General features: G+C 35.0%; 1 non-coding gene across 1 annotated transcript; it reads left to right on the top strand.

The window, feature by feature from the left end:
* Positions 1-4,996: 4,996 nt before the first annotated feature.
* Positions 4,997-5,104, top strand: LOC131900301 (small nucleolar RNA Me28S-Am2589). The gene has a single exon (XR_009376202.1). It is a non-coding gene; the product is annotated as a small nucleolar RNA Me28S-Am2589 (small nucleolar RNA).
* The last annotated feature ends 14,652 nt before the right edge of the window (positions 5,105-19,756 follow it).

The following is a 19,756-nucleotide window of genomic DNA, read 5'->3' as shown; positions in this document are numbered from 1 at the left end:
TAAGCTTAAAGACTTGAGTTTTATCAACAGTACCCACATTGTATAAGGAGAAAACCAACTTTCCTGCATATTGTCCTCTAAACTCTATTATGTGATGTGGCACAAAGTCACACACACATACACAATTAATTTTAAGTAATTAATATATAATAAAATATTAAACAATAACACAATTTATATATGATCAATCTATATAATCACAGATCATGTAACTAGAGGAATATATGTCAACTTATCACAAAGCTATCCATATGAAATGAAAATGCCAACAGCCTACATGCCAAACAACAGATTAATGAATAAATCTAATATAGTATGTATATACACAATGCAGTAAATAATTGAGATTTATTCAGTCATAAAGAAAAGTGGTGTCATTGGCAGGATGATATGTTGACATATAGATAGCATGCTAAAGAAAGTAGACTAGATTCAGAAGGATAAATATCAAATATTTTCTATCATATTTTCTCTCATATGTCACAAAAACAGATTACTTAGGAAAAAAAGGAACCAGTAGGAAGGTTAATGGCTATAAAAGAAAGTATAATGGGAACAATGAATATGAGCAAAATTCACAATAAGCATTTATGAATGTCATGATAAAAATAAACATTTTATACAATAAATATATACTAATAAAAACTATTTAGTAGGAAAAATATATATTTATATCTACATGCACTCCCGTATCTACCTATTTTTCTATATATGTATATATTAGCACCAATACAGGGTCATTGTGCACAATGGAAAATTGTGCGAGCAAATTCATATTTTTAAGTATGTGGACAGATAACAGCTATTCTCACCATTTTGGTCCTTATGCTATAGTTATGATCCTATCTGACTAGATAACAGCATAAATATAATCATATGGGTACATGTATTTCTTTCTTTCCTTTCTTTATTGTTAAAGGGAATACAAGATAGCTTATTCGTGAGCCATGTTGAGTGACCATGGCCTGAGAACACAGATTTAGGATACTCAAAATTCCATGTTACAACCTTGAAACAGTGTCATGCAGGTTTATAGTTTTACAGAGCAGAGAAAGTCATTAATCAAGACAAGTTTAAAATTCATTGGTGGGTACATCAGAAAGGCAGGCACAGTGAGATGAGGGGAGCTAGTCCACAGCCTCACGATGCTATCTGATGACAACCGCAGCTTTTGGATTATTGGAATCTAGTTGCCTGCTAAGTTAATAGGGTCTAAAAGGGTTTTATTCTTTGTTACAAGATGTTAGTTCTGACATGGTGGGTGGGGTTGAGGGGTAAGAAATAGTTGTTGCAGAAGGCCAGAACTTAGCCCAAAATAATGTAGTCTCTGGATCTGCGACATTCCAATCTCTCCACAGTACTAAAATCCTAACAGCAAATCAGTCTCTGCAGACACAGCTTCCTTTCAGGAGTCTTTGTTCACAGCCAGATGCAGCTTCTTTTCAGAGGTTGTTGTGCACAATATGATGCCCAACATTTTTTTTTTATTCAATGCACTCATATTCACTTCCTAACTCTGAATAAAGCTTGCAGTCTTTGAAACAATATAATTTGTTGATATTCCATTTTAGCTTCTGCATTTATTCATTAGTGTGATTAACTTGACTTTCCCTCATTAACATTCTCTTTATTTTAGTTTTGTCTCACAGCTTAGTTATTAGGTTTTCATGATGAAGTAAAACAGAGGAAGGAAATTTCTCTTTTTTATATTCTCAAGTATTGAAATTTTATTTTTATTCATTTTTACTGAAAATAGATTTTTTTCTCATAATATATTCTGATTATAATATCCTCTCTTTATACGCACAGTTCCTCCCCATCTCTCCTCCCATCTGGACCCATTCATTTTCTGTATCTCATTAGAAAATAAACAGTCTTCAAAGGGACAAAAATAAAGTATAATATAATATATAATGATAAAACAAAAACTATTTCATCAAAGTTAGACAAGAAAAAACAAGAGAAGGAAAAGAATATGTGCTCAGTTTTTGAGGCAGTCCCATGAGATACTGAGAAGAAGGTATATCTTTTGTATTTGTGTGAAATGTGCTATAAATATCTGTTAGGTCAATTTGGTTTATAATACTAACTGGCTCCAATATTTCTGTTTCATTTTTGTCTAAATGACCTGTCTATTGGTCTGTGGTATTGTTGTCTCCCACTATCAGTGTGTGAGTATCAATATGTGATTTTACCGTTATGAACTTAGATGCCCTTCTGTATGGTGTATAGACGTTAAGAATGGCAATGTCCTTTTGGTATATTTTTTCCTTTGATGAGTATGTGATGTACTTCCCGATATCTCCAATTAGTTTTTGTTTGAATTCTATTTTGTCAGATGTTAAAATGGCTACACGAGCTAGGTTTTTACTTTCATTGGCTTAGAATATCCTTTTCAGTCCTTTTACCTCAAGGTGATGTTTGATGTCTGTCCTTGATGTTAAGGTGTGTTTCTTGGATGCAGCTGAAGGATGGATCCTGTTATTACATCCATTTTGTTGGTCTGTATCTTTTTATTGGGGGAATTGAGAATGTTGTTGTTGAGAGATATTAATGAGCAGTGTTGTGGCAGTGTGTGTGTGTGTGTGTGTGTGTGTGTGTGTGTGTGTGTGTGTGTGTGTGTTTCCCCTATTTTGATTTGCTGGTCTGGGATTCTTTGTGTTTCCTTGGGCGTGGTTAAACTCCTGAAGTTGAAGTTTTTCTTCTAGAGCCTCCTATAGGGCTGGATTTGTAGACAGATATTGCTTAAATTTGATTTTTAACACGGAATTCCTTTTTTTCTCTAACTATTGTGACTGTAAGTCTCAATGCATATAGTATTCTAGACTGGCAATTGTGATCTCTTAGAGTCTTTAGAACACCTGTCTAGGCCCTTCTGGCTTTTAGAGTCTCCATTGAGAAGTCAGGTATAATACTAATAGGTCAACCTTTATATGTTTCTTGGTCTTTTTTTTTCCTTACAGCTTTTCATATATTTCTTTATTCTATTTAATTGATTATTATGTGGTGAGGGCAATTTCTGTTCTAGTCTATTCAGTGTTCTGTGTTCTTCGTGTACCTTTATAGGAATGTCCTTCTTTAGGTTAGGGAAACTTTCATCTATGATTTTGTTGAAAATATTCTCTGTGCTTTTGACCTGTGTTTCTTATCCTTCCTCTATTCTTATTATTTGTAGATTTGGTCTTTTCATAATATCCCAGATTTTCTTGATGTTTTGAGCCAGTATGTTTTTCAGATTCAATGTTCTTTTACTGAGGTATCCATATCTTTTATAGTGTCTTCAGTGAGTGAGATTCTTATATTCTGTTGGTAAGTCTTGCCTTTGAGGTTCTTGTTCAAATTCCTAAATTTTTCATTTCCAAATTTCCCTCAGTTTGGGATTATCTTATTGATTCTATTTCTACTTTCAGATTTTGAACTGTTTTCTTCATTTTATTCCATTGTTTAGATTTTCACATATTTTTAAGGGATTTATTCACTTTCTCTTCAAGGATGTCTATTATATCCTTAAAGGCTGTTTTAAGGTCCTTTTTGTGCTTCATGTATGTTGCAATTCTCAGGACCTACTCTGGTAGGGTGCTGGACTCTAGTAGAGACATGTTGTTCTGGAAGTTATTGATCATGTTCTTATGCTTGAGACTAGGTATCTGATTTTGGGAAGATTGTAATTCTAGGTGCTGATAATCTGGTCTTGTTTTTATTGCATAGGTCTTTTATTCTTTTGTTTCTGTTGTCCTCTTTGGTTCTTAGGAGAATGTGGTGGGTGGGTGTCAGCTGGTAGGAAATTGTATTGGTATCCTGATTGATGTGCCCACTTGGGGTTCCAGGTAAAATATGTTTCTAGGTAATGAGAGCTGACACTTAGGGATGGGGATAGTATAAGAGGGAGTACTAGATGGTCCATAGTAGGGAGGAAAATAAAGTGTTCTACCAGGACCTGCTTAGTCCCCTGGGAATGTGGACAAAGAGTGAGGAAAGGCTATAACAATTGGTCTGCTACAGAGTTGGGGGTGAGACTGGCTGTTTGGAGAAATGGAGAGAAAGGTGAAGATCTGCAATTAGCCTACCTGTTTTCCTGGTTTGAATGGTCTGTGTGTTCTTGAGGCAATGTATGTTGGAGTTTGGGGCTGGGATAAAGCAATTAGTTGTAGGAAGGATGCTTACAGGGGTATATTTGTGTGATCCACTGGAGATGAGGGAAAGTGAGGAAGGGAAGCATCAGCAGTTGGTCTGCCATGGTGCTGAGGAAGAGACTGGGGAATTATTTCTGGAGGAAAGAAGGGAGAGGTGATTATGTGCAGTTAACCTGCCTGAAACCCTGGCTGGAGTGGCTTGTGGGTTGTCAGGTCAGTTGTATGTATTTCTGATGGGAAAAAAAATTGTTGCTGGGGGACATCTTTATGTACACTGTGAATATATGTTGTTCCCATTGGTTAATAAATAAGCTGCTTTGGCCTATGGCAAGACAGCTTAGAGGCAGGCTGGAAATCCAAGGAGAAAGGAAGGACAAAGGCAGAGTCTAGAGAGACACTAACTAGACAGCCACCCAAGAAGCAACATGTAATGACACACAAGTAAAGCCAAGGAACATGTGGCAAAACATAGATTAATAGAAATGGGTTAATTTAAGATATAAGAGCTAGGTATCATGAGGCTTGTCAAATTTTGTAAATAATATAAGCCTCAGTGTGTTTACTTGGGCCAAGTGGCTATGAGACACAGTTGGGAGAGATTCATCCGTACTGCTGGGAGCTGGGTGGGACAAGAGAAACCTTCCAACTACAAATGGCATGACATATTTTGCTTTATTTATATTCTATCTTTAGTCAAACATAGAATCATATTCCCACAGAAAACAGGTTGTATGCAAATATTCATGATGGCTCTATTTACGATATAACTAAAGTGACAAAAACCATTGAACTACTTGTACATACAATATGAGTTGATATTAATTGTGTTATGTCATATAAAATAAAACATAATGACATGATATTGCTACATAATTTCATACACAAAACAGATCAGTTATTGAACTCTATTCTTGATCAATGTTAGTCTAAAAGAGTGATTTCAGCAAATGAGGCATTTGCTACATAGATTATTTATATCCATTTTTAGAAAATAATTTATCTTTACTCCATATTCTTGCATGTGGGATGTTAAGAGAGGCAAATGTATATTTTTGGACCTCTGGTCCTCAGGAGGAATATGTCTTTTTACCAGTATCCTTGTGCATGCTCCATCTTTCAGCCTTGGGAATGAAAGGATTGCATTATAATTTTTTTCTTCAATTAATACTGAACCATCTGTCTTAGAATCATGAGAACCTGATAGTGTCCCTCTGCCTGAAAGAAAATCATTAAATCTGTAAAGATGCCTCACCAAATTTTCTGTCAACTTTCTTAAGCCCCACAACAGAAAGCTTCACCTTATACATGCTCCAAACTCCAATATTTCTGTCAGTGGGAATATTTAAGTAGAAGCTAGAAGAAATTATTAATTCACTGGCTACTTCCCTCTCCTTAGTTTGTCTTTCTGCCTCCTTTGTAAACTAAGTTCTCTCTGTTTAATTACAAGCTACAATCTTGTGGTTGCCCTATGCTTTGATCTTGGTGTTAAATGTTAAAGATTTGTAAAGTGATAGTGTCAAGAATCTCAGATAGTGAATGGTAGCATATACAGTGCGAAAAAGATTATTTAGTAGTTGTATATGATTTTATTTTGTCACTTATAAGCACTATTTATACAGGCTATGAAATTAAAAATCATTTGTTATTACAAATACTAGATTATCAGCTTGAATACAACAGAAAACACCACTGTCTCTTCCCTTAAATCAATTTAAATTTTATTGTTGATTTTCATCCCTGTAACTTTGTGAGTTATTTAAAAGAATAACATTATTCTACCTTTATGTGCATTTATAATTCATACCAGAATTCAGGAATTGTATAGTAATCAGAAAGAAAGTGATTTTAAGGCCCTGACATTTCTCTAGTATTGTCAAACAGCTTACTTTTCAATGAAACAGAAATTTAAAGGTGGTCAAGGACTGGGTCCTGTATCTCTGCTACATTGTTTGGAGCACCAGGTATAGTATTCAGCTTACTGTTCTATGTATCAATACTATTGAGTACCTGATACATTCCTTTTAACTACCATAGGAAATATTTTATGTCTCCATCCTAGCAAACAACCATCTTCTCTTATTGTTGAGAAGAGTCTGCATCTCAATTTCTTCTTTAAAATTACTATTTCATCTAAAGACAAACAACACAACCTTTATCATTTCCTTTATTTATCTTCCAGATTCTTCATGTTCAAATGTCAGATATGAGTACATTTTTATCTTAACTAATGATTTGTGATAATTTAACAATTGAAAGTTGGAGACCCTGACATTAATCCACACACCTATGAACATATGATTTTTGACAAAGAAGCCAAAACTGTACCATGGAAAAAAGAAAGCATCTTCAACAAATGGTGCTGGCATAACTATCTGTGACTTCTCTCTTTAGAGTTATACACACCTCAAAAAGGACATATTAATGGAAACAAAACAGTGAGAATACATAAAGAATATTTTATGGATTTATCATATATGTTATGGCAGAATATAGAAAGCATCTTAAGGGGTTTATGGTATATGTAGCTCATAGAGTGCTGCACTTGTATGATTGATGTCTTGGTTTCAAATCTCACTATGCAAACACTATTGAAAATAAAAATAGGAATATTGCTCATTCAAAGTAAATACTTTCACTAAAATCAAAGGAAATAGAATGTAATATTTGAGAATACTTGATTTAAAATAATCTTGCAGATAATAGCATCCTAAAAATTTCAAATCCTGTATGGTTACTGATTTTCTTTCTAAACTAAGGAAAAGAAGAGGGGAACCACAGTACAGTTATAATCCAATTATCATATGCTCACAGAGAACCAATAACTGCATTGGGGAATAACTGAGTATGAAGCAAAGATTTAATTCAATTTCAAACTATCTGGTTTTACTACATAGAACATTTCAAAGCAGAAAATAAAACAACAGAAACAAAAACTTTAACATTAAACCTACTAATGAAAGCAAAGTCTGTACAACATGTTGACAATAAGGCAGCATATACTTTTCATTTAATACTATAAAGCTTCTTGACAATATTATTTATAACAATAAATTTATAACATTCTGTATATAAATTCTAGTCTTAATGTATTTATTTGACTACCATATATTCTTTGAACAGTTTCTCAGTATTAAATGACAGACTTTTGATTAGATTACATGGAGATTAAAATAAACATATATCAATTTACATTATAAGGTGCATATAATTGATAAAATTACAAATAAATATTTAGTGTTTGTGTTTATATATACCATTGCATATTGTATAAACTCATTGTCATCAACAGTAGATTGAATATATGATTATGGTTACATAGGATTATATTATTTAATGATATAATTATATTACCCAAACTCTATGATATTCACACAAAGAAAAAGAATCATATACAACCTAATTTTCAGAATGTATTTTCAACACAAAGTACAACATGAAACCCAAACATACTTAAAAATATATTCTCTTTCTCTTTCCACCTCTGGTCACACCAGACCACTTATCATATTTTTTGTTTTAATCGATGCATAGAAGCAGAGAATAAAGTGACATACAAAGGCAATGTCTGTATTGATAAAAAAATGAAAGTAGAACAAGAAATTAGCAAATAGAGAAGTAAATATTTTTCAGAAATATTATTCTTTCTCAGATATTGTTATACCCTTGTTTCATTTGGAATAAATTTTTTTCTATATCTATACCCCTAGTTAGTCTCCTAATAGGAAGATTATATTTACACTATTGTTGACTGTGGAGTTATAGAGATTAAATTTCTTTTTCTTTCAGATACCTTTAACTTTAGATCCAAATAACCAACATTTCTGTTGTCTCTTACATGTAATCCACTGTATAACTTCATTTCAGTGTTGTCATTGTTCCCCCCCCATTGTGACTGATAATCCCAATATTGAAGTTTAAAAATAACTACAATTTATTGTTTATGTCAGATGCTATGTCCTCATTTGTGTATTTTAGAAATTAATTTTATCTGAGTCTGGGTTACCTCACTCAAGATGATATTTTCTAGATCCATCCATTTGCCTTGCAAATTTCATGATATCATTGTTTTTACTTCTGAGTAGTACTCCATTGTGTATATGTGCCACATTTTCTTTATCCATTCTTCAGTTGAGGAACATCTAGGTTGTTTCCACATTCTTGCTGTTACGAATAATGCTGATATGAACATAGTTGAGCATGTGTCCTTGTGGTAAGATTGAGCGTTCCTTGGGTATATGTCCAAGAGTAGTATAACTGGGTCTTGAGGAAGACTTATTCCCAATTTTCTGAAAAACTGGCATACTGATTTCCAGAGTGGCTGTACAAGTTTGTACTCTCACCAACAGTGGAGGAGTGTTCCCCTTTCTCCACATCCTCTCTAACATAAGCTGTCTTCAGTGTTTTTGATCTTAGTCATTCTGACAGGTGTAAAATGGTATCTCAGAGCTGTTTTGATTTGCATTTTCCTGATGACTAAGGATGTTGAGCAATTCCTTAAATGCCTTTCAGCCATTTGAGATTCTTCTATTGCAAAATCTCTGTTAAGCTCTGTAGATCATTTTTTAATTGGATTGTTCAGTATTTTGATGTCTAGGTTTTTGAGTTCTTTATATATTTTGTAGATCAGTCATCTGTCAGATGTGGGGTTGGTGAAGATCTTTTCCCATTCTGTAGACTGTTGTTTGGTCTTATTGACCATGTCATTTGCTCTACAAAAGCTTCTCAGTTTCACGAGCTCCCATTTATTAATTGTCACTCTCAGTGTCTGAGCTTCTAGTGTTATATTGAGGAAGTGGTCTCCTGTGCCAATTTGTTCCAGACTACTTCCTATTTTCTCTTCTATCAAGTTCAGTGTAACTGGATTTGTTGAGGTCTTTGATTCACTTGGACTGAGTTTTGTGCATGGTGACAGATATGGATCTATTTGCAGTCTTCTGCATGTTGACATCCAGTTATACCAGCACCATTTGTTGAAGATGCTTTCTTTTTTCCATGGTACAGTTTGGCTTCTTTGTCAAAAATCATATGTTCATAGGTGTGTGGATTAATGTCAGGGTCTCCAACTTTCAATTGTTAAATTATCACAAATCATTAGTTAAGATAAACATGTGCTCATATTTTACATTTGAACATGAAGAATCTGGAAGATAGATAAAGAAAATGATAAAGATTTTGTTGTTCATCTTTAAGAAAAATTGCTAAACAGTTTTATTAATAAAAAAAAACTGGAGCCAGATATTGGGATGAAAGCTGAAAGATCAGAGAAGCAGAACAAATCACAGACAACCTCACCTCACCAAATCCTCAGCAGATCCTCCTTTCTCAGACTGAAAGCCTCTGAGTCCTCACATGAAAGGATCTTAGCTGAACTGTATTAGTTCCTGTTTCCTCATGCTGTAGCTGGAAGTTTTTCTGTGTCCCAACCATCCAATGACCAGGACAAATCTCTTCCACTTGTGTCCCCCAAATAAACACACAGAGGCTTATATTAATTATAACTGCTCGGCCATTAGCTCAGGCTTATTACTGACCAGCTCTTACACTTAATTTAACCCATAAATCCTATCTACTTTTAGCCATGTGGCTTGGTAACTTTTCTCAGTTCTGTTTTCACATCTTGCTTCCTCTGTGTCTGGCTGGTGACTCAGCCTTCCTCTACCCAGAATTCTCTTTGTCTGCTTATCCTGCCTATAATGTAATGGCACTTAGATAAAGCCACGGAAACCATGGCTACATACAGATCAACAGAAATGGGCTGAGTTTAATTAATATAAGCCTCTATGTGTTTACTTTGGTCTGAGTGGCTAAAGACAGGGTGGGACACAGAAAAACTTCAGCTACGTCATCCCTTGTATAACTTTCTCTGTCCAGCCATGTTACTTTCTGAGATTAAAGGTGTGTGTGCTTCCCAGTACTGGAATAAATGGTATATGCCACCACTGGCTGGCTTGGTTTCCAGTCTGGCCTTGAACTCACAGAGATCCAGACAGGTCTCTGCCTCCCAAGTGATAGAATAAAGGGTGTGTGCCACCACTGTCTGTCCTCTATGTCTAATCTAGTGGCTGGCTCTGTCCTTTGATCCCCAGGCAAGTTTATTAGGGTAGACAATATATCACTACAAGGTTGTATGTTTACTATGTCAAGCATATTTTAAGAGTGTGAATCAGGATAATATTTCATTCGAAATACACTGTTGGGGACTATTATTTTAAGGTGTGTGACTTTGGTTTATGTTGCATTTGTTTAACTCTGTGAAGCTGTGTTACTGTGCCAGTCTTAAATATCTGATGGTCTAATAAAGAACTGAATAGTCAATAGTGAGGAAGGAGAAAGGATAAGAGGGGATGGCACGCAGAGAGAATATATAGAAGGAGAAATCTGGGAGGAAAGAAGTAGCCAGAGAAGGAGGAGGACCAAGGGACAAGCCCCTGAGCCATCCAGCTACACAGCAAGCCACGGAGTAAGAAACAAAGGAAAAAATTAATAATTTAAAAATAAAGTTTTTTTTTTTTTTTTTTTTTTTTTTTTTTTTTTTTTTTTTTTTTTGGTTTTTCGAGACAGGGTTTCTCTGTGTAGCTTTGCGCCTCTCCTGGAACTCACTTGGTAGCCCAGGCTGGCCTCGAACTCACAGAGATCCGCCTGGCTCTGCCTCCCGAGTGCTGGGATTAAAGGCGTGCGCCACCACCGCCCGGCTAAAAATAAAGTATTTAAAGAGAGAGTCAGAGTAATAAAGCTACATAGAGATGTGAAATACACAGTGATTCTGAATACTGTATATTACTATGTTTTTTGAATTTTTTGAATGATAGTGAAGAAAAAACAGCTGCTGGCAGACATGGGCTTGTAAACAGGACTACAAAATTTAAGCAACCTAAATACTTAAGGCCTATTTTAACTTAAAAAAAGTAAAAAACATATATGTATATCTTTTCAGTGGAAATAAAAAAAAATGCTTTAAAGTTGTGTTCCCATAAGACAAGAGGTTATGGATTCCTTCAGGAATAATATGGATCAGGTTTGATCAAGGAAGACCTCCTGAATCTGGACAGGTAATATCTATCAACAAAAGTAACTGCTGGTCTTCCCAGGACTTGGCCAATTTCTCAGGGACCCTAAAGTCAGCAGGGAGCAGTTTAGAGAAAACTGCACCACACTACCAAGAGTTTAGGGGTGTGGCTGGTTTTTGGTTATTTTGTGGGTTATGGATATTTGTTTTCATTTAGGGGAATGTAGAATATTGATACAAATTTAAAATTATTTTTGTTACACTGTATATAGGTTTCTACTCTTGTTTAAAGGATTTTTGTATATTGGTAAAAATTTTAGGTTATTTTTGCTACAACATATTGTATGTGTGTTTCTTTTTTTTTTTTTTTGGTTTTTCGAGACAGGGTTTCTCTGTGTAGCTTTGCACCTTTCCTGGACCTCACTCTGTAGACCAGGCTGGCCTCGAACTCACAAGATCCACCTGCCTCTGCCTCCCAAGTGCTGGGATTAAAGGCGTGCGCCACCACCGCCCGGCTGTGTTTCTATTTTTGTTTGAGGTATTGTGGAAATATATGGTGAAGTTTTAGTTTTTGAAAGCTATTATTATAAAATATATAGGATAATCAGGAAACATAGGTTAGTGTTTAGTCATTTATAACAATCAAATTTGTAGATATGTTAGGTATGCTTACAAGATAATATAGAGATATATTTTAGATAGATAGATGATATTCAAATCTTTCTAAGACCTTCAGAATATGACATTTAAAATTTTTTGTTAACTTAGGGCTTTTCATGTCAATGAGACACTTCTGCTCCTGGCAGCACCAATTTACTTCAGAGATGATGGGCACTGAAGAAACTCTGTATTGAATTTTTTCAATGTGGCAAGTCTAGCCATGTAGGCAAGAAGCTGCTGTTGCCTAGACTGCTTGACAGTACATTGTATAAAGTGGACATGCAGGGCCCATAGGAAGCTGACCATTGAATGTTACCAATAAAAAAAAAATAAATGGTCCTTCAGGGTTTCTGCTTAAAGTTGTGTGTAACCATGTCTGGATCTGATCCCCAGTGTGTCCTTGAACTCACAGAGATCCAGATGGATCTCTGCCTTTCAAATGCTAGGATTAAATGTGTGTGCTACCATTGCCTGACTTCTATGTTTAATATAGTGGCTAGCTTTTTCTTCTTATCCTCAGATAAGCTTTATTAGGGTGCACTATCTATTGGGAGACACAATATATCACCACATTTTCCCTTTCTAGTCTAAAATAAAAAAATATTACTAATGTAAGAAAAAACTATATGCAATAAATATAATAACTATATATATGTATATATATATATACAATCAATACATAAACAATGTTTAGTCCATTTGCAATTGACAAATTTAGAGAAAATATTCCATTATCTTCCTACTTTTGTGAATCTAAAGAATTGTATCTAATTTACCTTCTATCCTAATTTGCTTAACCAAAGCTCTTTTGATATCTTTCAAACTTATACACTTTATATCTCTCTAGTGAGTTTCTTTTCTGAATTTCTTAACAAGAAAAATTATATCTAATCTTCAACTCCCTCAGAGACTGGAGAAGGAAATAATGTTAACTGAGTAATGAGGAAGTGCAAACAAGCAACTTCTAAAAAATTTGAGAAATAACAGAAACAGCTGGTTGCCTGAACAGTCACCCAAGGTTTCTCTGAATATTGGGGCATCATTTTTGGCCTACAGGCTTAGCATATATGCCAGACTCATTTGTGAAGCAGGATTTTTTTAAAGAGCCTTCTTACCTTTTCTTGGCAAGGATCATAGTCTTTTGTTTTGTGTCCTCCTTATCCATTTTGTACAGCATACTGTCAGAAGTTGGCGCAAAGGCACTTTCTTGCCAAGTGGCTAGCTTTTTCCACAGTGAAAGTAAACTCCATATGGACTTTCTTCAATACCCATCATTTCCTCTACAGTAGATTTGTGCTGCCAGGAGCAGACATGTCTCATAGTCATAAAAAAGAAAAAAAAACTATGTTATTAAAATATCTTAAATGCCACAATCTGTAGATCTCTGAGGTGTTTGAAAATGATCTATCACCTGCTTGACCTTGAAAATATACCTAATATGACTACAAGTTTGACTGTAATGACTAACTACTAACTTACATTTCTTTTTATCCTAAATAGTTGATAAAAATAACTTTCAAGGATTAACAAATTATATTACATTGTTAAATGAACTGTATAGGTACAATACCTTGAACAAGATTAGAAATATATGTACAATACATTCTAACACAATCTCAAATTTGTATCAATATACAAAATTCATATACAATATGCAAAAATGCAATCCAATGTAAAATATTTAAAATTAGTAGTGGCCTTCTAAAAGTAGATTCAATAATTTATCTTTTTATCATATCCATATTCTCTGTTTTTTGTCAAACAACAACCCTGAATCTGATTTCCTTTGTTTAATCTTTTTTCCTGACCATTAATAATAACAACTTGTAACCAATCATCCTAAACAATGATAATTATCTAAAACCCATTGAAGACCAAAAACCACCCACCCCACTTCTTGGGAATGTGAGCATCATGTTCTTAAAATCACTTCCAGCTGTCTGTGGGTGAAGGCATCATTTAGGGCATCCTGAAAAGAAAAAGTGGCGGTCAATTGTTAAGTCCTGGGAAATGTATCTGTATCATTTGTTGTTCAGTCCCTGTATAATGCCAAAATGCAAGGCTTATCTTAAGTCCTTGCTCAAGTAGTCTGTGAGGCTGGATTATCTCAGCTGGCCACCTTGAAATTATCCTGAACAGTTTGTAATCCAAAGCTGGTTTTTGGGTGGTTTTTGTCAGCTTATTGGTATTATAATAATCCTAATGGTATTATCATTGTGGGTCCACATCATCTTTTTGGAGAGTTTAGAGACTCAAATACAAAAACATGTACAGGCAGCTATATGAAGCCTTTTTTTTGTAGAACTAATTAGTACTCTATATGACTATTAATAACATGACTATATATATATATATATATATGTGTGTGTGTGTGTGTGTGTGTGTGTGTGTGTGTGTGTGTGTGTTAATCTGTAGCTAGAGTTTTTCTGGTCCTTCCTGATGCACAGTCAGGAAAAATCTCTCTCACCTGAAAATCCTGCAGCTACTCAGACCCTACCAAGTAAACACATAGAGACTTATATTACTTATAAACTGTGTAACCATGGCAGGCTTCTTGTGAACTGTTCTTATATCTTAAATTAGCCCATTTCTATTAATCTATAATTTGCCACATGGCTCGTGGCTTACCAGTATCTTAACATCTTCTCATGGCACGGCTGGCAATGTCTCTCTGACTCAGCCTTCCTCTTCCCAGAATTCTCCTCTCTCCTTGTCCCACCTATACTTCCTGCCTGGCTACTGGTCAATCAGTGTTTTATTTATTAACCAATCAGAGCAACACGTTTAACATACAGAACATCCCATAGCACTTCCCTTTTCCTTTTTTTTTCAAAAAGGAAGTTTTTTACATTCACATAATTAAATTACAGATAACAAAACCATTATCAAGCAATAATTACAGTTACAATATCTAGTCTATTTATAATATCTAGTCTATTTGTATTTGGCAAAATTGAAGAAGATATCCTATCTATCTTATATTTGTATGACAGTCCAGGCTGCCAGGTGTCTCTGTCTACTCTCTCAAGACTCCTGAAAGTTGCTTGCATCCATCGCCCATATCTCAGGTAATATTATATCCTTCTGAGGTCTTTGATATATTTGAAGACTCAATACAATTTTCCTTAGTTATGATAAAAGATAAGTTAAAAATGACACCTTAGAAACACAAATATAAGATTTTTTTGCCAGAACTTAAATGCATTTCTGTCATATTCCCTCCAGACATTCCCCCACAGGTATTTTGATTTCGGAGGGAAGATATTACATTAGAATGGATGTTACTATCACATAAACCAAATAAGAAATTAAAGACTTATATAGAAAGATCTCTGATTTGATTCAAAAAGGTAAATTAAGACTTCGCCAGTTGACAGGAATGGACCCAGCAGAAATTGTAGTACCTTTAACTAATGAGGAAATTTCATCACTATGGAAAGATAATGAATACTGACAGAGAGCCTGCAGTAACTTTTTGGGAGAAATTAATAATCATTATCCCAAAAGCAAGAGAATAGAATTCATAAAGAAGACTGAATGGGTCCTTCCTCACATTGTATGACAAAAGCCAATTTCTGGAGTCCTCACATTCTATACTGATGCAAGTAAATCAGGGAAAGCAGGACACAAATCAGGAGACTAAGCAAAGTGATCCTAAGTCCATACAGCTCTATACAAAAGGCAGAACTGTATGCCATTCTTATGGTACTGATGGACTTCACAGAACCCCTCAATATAGTCACTGACTCTCAATATGCAGAGAGAGTTGTTTTACATATTGAAACTGCTGATTTTTTTCCTGATAATACAGAATTAACATTATTATTCATACAATTGCAGGAAATAATCAGAAAAACATCATATATATATATATATATATATATATATATATATATATATATATCACATATCAGATTCCATTCAGGTCTACCAGGCCCTCTAGCACAAGGTAATGATGAGATTGAACAGTTACTAATAGGTAATGTGCTAGAAGCCTCAGAATTTTATAAGAAACACCATGTAAACAGCAAAGGTTTGAAGAAGGATTTCTCCATCACTTGGCAACAAGCTAAGGATATTGTGAAAAAATGTCCTACTTGTTCCTTCTATAACCAAAATCCATTACCTGCAGGGAGCAATCCAAAAGGTATGCAAAGAAATAAAATTTGGCAGATGGACGTGTTTCATTTTGCAGAATTTGGAAGATTAAAGTATGTACACCATACCATTGACACCTGTTCAGGATTTCAGTGGGCAACTCCTATGAGTACTGAAAAGGCTGATTCTGTGATTACACACCTATTAGAAGTTATGGCCATCATGGGAATACCTGTACAAATTAAAACAGACAATGCCCCAGTATATGTCTCCAACTAAATGAGACAGTTCTTTGCTTATTACGGTGTAAAGAATGTTACAGGTATACCACACAATCGCATAAGCCAAGCAGTCATAGAAAGATCCAATGGAACTTTAAAGGATATACTAAATAAACAGCAACAAATAACAATGACTCCTATAAATAGATTCCATAGTGCTTTATTAACCTTGAATTTTCTCAATGCTGATGATAAAGGAACAACAGCTGCAGAGAGACATTTGACCACAGACAAAACTCCTGAGTTAAACAAACCAGTTTATTTGTGTTGACTTTAGAATGGAAACCTGAATATGTCCTATGTTGGGGAAGGGGTTTTGCTTTTGTTTCTGCAGGAGAAGAAAAGCTATGGATACCAACAAAAGTAATAAAAATTTGATTCAAACAGGAGAAACTCCTTGATGAGGAGAAGTAAAAGTTCATCCACCATTGTGACATCTCTACAAGTTGTAAGAAAAATTTAACAATCAAAGGTTGGGGTAGGGTGCTGTTTTTTTCTTTCCAGGATAATGGGAATACCCATCTTCCAGAAATCATAGGGCCTTCAATATTTGGATGTTTACAGCAGAAAGAAGGAATCTATTGGTACCAATCTACACAGAATAAAAAATTTCACTGTCTAACATCTATATCTCTATCAATCTAGAAAAGTTGTGATTCCAATTCAATTATAAAACAAACTGGCTTTGGAGATGGAATTGGCTCACTCCTTCTCTAAACCCAAGCATATTGCTAAAAGAAAAGGTTGAGAGATTCTTCAGCCCCATATCAGAAGAGTCCTCTGGTGTGGGACAGAAGGAAACCAATAAAAAGTGACCATTGTCTTCAAGATTCTAATTCTCTCCATGCTTACCCTTGATTTCTCGGAATCCTTTCTTACAAGTCATGTCATCTTTAAATCCAAACTTTCCATTTTGATAAAAAATAAGTTTTTCCAATAGCAATCTCTGAAGTCTCCAGAAGGAAGATGGGGCCCCCCAAACAACAACTCTACCTAATCCAGAATGATGCCATGGTAATCATCATTATACTTCACTTCTTGCCAGAATTTCAGACAATTCTACCCATTACTCTGAGATTTGCTGCGGAATCTACAGTTAGTGTAACTCAGATTTAACTATCTGATCTTTGTTACAGTACCCAATAGAGATACTATCACCCCTAAAGAGCAGGAAACAATTCTAAGAAAATGATGCCCCTTCTCCCTAAGGTTTCATATTTCTAGTCTTATTTGAAATATTTGTATATTGATTCAAATGTAAATTTATATCTGTCATAATGTATGTATGTTCTACTTCTCTTTGGGATATTCTGTATATTGATATATATTTAAGATTATTGTCATATTGCATATTGCACTTTACAGTCCTTCCTCTGTTATAAATATCCTGTGTGTTGTCACAATTTTGAAGACATCATCCTTTACCGTACATTTGCTTATAGACTGTTTACCTTGTTTACAGGAAGCCTTAGTCCATAGTTTATTTTAGTAGATAAGACTTATAGAATTATAGTTACCTATGCTTGTCATCTCTATAGTTACGTCAGTTAGGTTATCCAGATTCACAGATAACATAGGTCAGATGGACAGGTAGTCTTCAAACACTTCATGGACCTAGAGAATATGGCATTTAAATAACTTAGAATTCTGTTGACGTGAGACACAATTGCTCCTGGCAGCACCAATTTGATCCCGAGAGAATGTTGGGCTTCTAAGACATTTCCATTTGGAAGTTTGTCTTCTTGGCACAAAATGACCTATTGGGCAAAGAATTACCCTTGCCTCAATTGCTGACAATATAAATTCTATCCTTCTGGACAAGTGGGACACAAGGAAAAGTGACTTCTGAACTCTACCAAGACAGGGTAAGATGTTCTTTCAGAATTCCTGCTTCTGAACGTGGTCTGTCAGATACTCTAGGCCTGCAGCCAATTTGAATGCACCAACAATGCTGAGAAATATTATCTGACTGTACAGGCTGCCAGCTGTCTCTGTCTACTCTTGCAAGATTCCTGAAAGTTGCTTGCATCCATGTCCCATTTCTCAGGTACCATTATATTCCTTCTCGGGTCTTTGATGGGATTGAAGACTAGGAGTTACAGTTACAACTTAGTATATATATAATATCTTAGATAGAACATATTAAGTGTTAGATTCAGGTTCTTTAGGATAGGACACTTTTTGGAATGATCTTTGTAACATGAATTTACCTATGCTCTAGACTTCTCTGGATTTTAGTATGTGTTTCTTGCTTGATATTCTTTACATTGGTTGTAGTTCCATCTTATCTAGATCATTATCCTTCATTACTCCTGGACAATATTTGATAATCATTCCTTTGTATATAGTCTTGTATTAGGTTAGAACCTTCTTATTTAGACAAAAGGGAGAGATGTAGTGGGTAGCCATTCCAGCTTTGATCTGGAAGTCCCAACCCCCATTGAAGCTTCAGTAACTGTCACACCTACAGGAACCGAGAGAGGACCCTGAAGACCCGAGATCCAGATAATCCGGCTCTCTTGGTCCCTGGACCCAGGACGCTGAAGGTAGACTGAGCAGAGTTCTCCAGAGAACACCACTGGACTGCGCTACACCATTCCCAGACCCTGCAACCTATCCCTTCACTTGTAAGTTACCCCACAAAATAAACCTCTCTTTTAACTACATGGAGTGGCCTTAAAAATTTCACCAATATTAATCTTATAATTTTTGATATAAAATTAATACCTTAAGAAAAGTTGTAAAGAATCAAAATAGAACCAAAGAATTGAGATTGGTGGCAATAGAATAGTACCTTAGTTTTGGTTTTCTTATGTCCCATATCAGATGGTTCTTTTGGCATAATACAGAAATTTTGCGTTTTCTTTTAACAACATTCTTGGGTTTGGAGAAGGAGACAGCCATTCTCCAACTCCAAAGCCAACTTTAATTTTTAATTGAACTGGGACTATGTAAAGTCCATTTGTGTTTAGTATCTGTAGAGAACATCAGAAACAAACATTTATGAAGACATGAAATTTTATATGTAATATACCAATAGGCCAATTTACTGTTTTTCTTGGGACATTTTCTCTGGATGATTTGTCCTTCTGCTTCAAATGTCTCTTTGTCCAGCGTTCTTCATATTCCTTAGCGTTCATTCTCCTGAAGACAAAAACAAAAACCATTCCCCAACCATAACTTTGGGAAGGTTCCCATTTGACAAGTTATATCTGACCAATTGAAAAGCATTTGTTAGTGGTATTAGTTACTTTATATTGAATGGTCATGCTGGTTGATGAACGATATCACCTCTTCAATTAAGAGGTTTCTCTTGTTCAAATCGAACCTTCATCAATTTTGATGGCATCTGTAGCTTTTCTTCTCCTGAAGAAACAGAAGCAAAATCCTTTCCCCAACATAATATATATCTCCTGGTTTTTATTCTGAGGTCAGCACATCTTTAAAGTATATAGGCTGATTTAATTCTGGAGTTTTTTTTCTATTATCCAGTATCTCTCTGTAGCTGTTGTTCCTTTCTCTTTAGCACTGAGGAAATTCAAAGTTAAGAGCATTATGTAATCTATTTCTGGGGGGTT

This window comes from Peromyscus eremicus, chromosome X (assembly GCF_949786415.1).
Source record: "Peromyscus eremicus chromosome X, PerEre_H2_v1, whole genome shotgun sequence".
Classification (NCBI taxonomy): domain Eukaryota; kingdom Metazoa; phylum Chordata; class Mammalia; order Rodentia; family Cricetidae; genus Peromyscus; species Peromyscus eremicus.
The sequence above is the reverse complement of the archived record's forward strand: the minus strand, read 5'-3'. Positions and strand labels throughout refer to the sequence as shown.